We start from the raw sequence: 1,138 nt of genomic DNA, 5'->3' as shown, positions 1-1,138 counted from the left end.
ACTTGGTTCTACTGCCAAACTTGAACTCTGTCTGAGTACATTCTTTGAAAGTTAGTTCCAGGGATGTTGAGAACCCCTTCCCCCACACTGCTGGTTCTGCAATGAAGAGTGTTCCTGTGGACTTGCTCTTGACCTCAAAAAAATTTCTGACTATCTTTCCTTGTTCTTTCTCCCATTTATTTCTCTACCTTCTGTTTCTCTGTTATTCTTGCCTCCTTCCTGCTATCATTCTCCCAGAGCTTTTCTCCCTCTGTTTTTGTCCTTGTCCTGCCCAGGCCTCCTGCCTATCCGCTTCCACCCCTGTTGGTTGCCTCCACTGGGTGGCTCCTATGAGATAGAGGTAGATGAGCCTTGAGGTTGGGGCTTCTGTGGGGTGGGCAACAAGCAGGCAGATTACAGCAGGACTGTTGAGCCAGCAGAAGGGCCTCACAGGGGAGTGGCCAGAGAAGGTGGGTTAATAGGTATTTGCTAAGTCCATCAAGCATCCTGGCAGAGATTGAGTGCTGATTCAAGAAATTATATGGCACCAGAATGCTCTGCTCCCTCCTACAGAGCCCATGTAGGAAGCAACCTTTGATAAAATGATTCAGGGTGAGAGATGAGGGTCCCAATCCCCAGGGGGCACATAAATGTAATTCCAGTGTCCTAAGGGGCATTTGTCCTAAGCTCCATCAAAGCTTGGTAGTGAAAGATAAACAAATTAATTTTCTGGGTCTAGGAGAGAATTGGGAGTAGCCTCAGGCTTTGGACACCATGCAAACCAGGAAAATCCCTTTAACACCAGGCCTTTGAACATAGGTTCGCACTTCCTCCTGGCCACAAAAATAAAGTTAGGTGCCTGGGTTTTGCCCTTCCAAATTCTTGATCTCATTTGTGGTGGATAGCTCTCCATCTCTCTGGATCTGTTTCCTCAATTGTCAGATGAGAGAGCTAAGGGACACTGAGAATGAGTGAGAGAAATGCAGCAGTGGCAGGGGCGGGCTTCAAAAGAGCTGAAGAAATGGCAAGTTGTCACTGCTCCCTCTCTGGAAAATCAGTGACTTCTAACTTTATCTGCAAAGTCTTTGGGGCTTGCAACTAGAAGTTAGTTTGTATTCATTTGTGTCCATAGCCAGGGTAGAGGAGGGTGGTGGGGTTG

At 47.3% G+C, this 1,138-nt stretch overlaps 1 protein-coding gene across 1 annotated transcript in view; it reads left to right on the top strand.

The window, feature by feature from the left end:
• The window catches only part of LOC102240864 (ectodysplasin-A), a 120,560-nt gene that overhangs the window by 118,525 nt on the left and 897 nt on the right, over positions 1–1,138 (top strand). The window lies entirely within an intron of this gene.

Source organism: Myotis brandtii, unplaced genomic scaffold, assembly GCF_000412655.1.
Source record: "Myotis brandtii unplaced genomic scaffold, ASM41265v1 scaffold1027, whole genome shotgun sequence".
Classification (NCBI taxonomy): domain Eukaryota; kingdom Metazoa; phylum Chordata; class Mammalia; order Chiroptera; family Vespertilionidae; genus Myotis; species Myotis brandtii.
The sequence above is the reverse complement of the archived record's forward strand: the minus strand, read 5'-3'. Positions and strand labels throughout refer to the sequence as shown.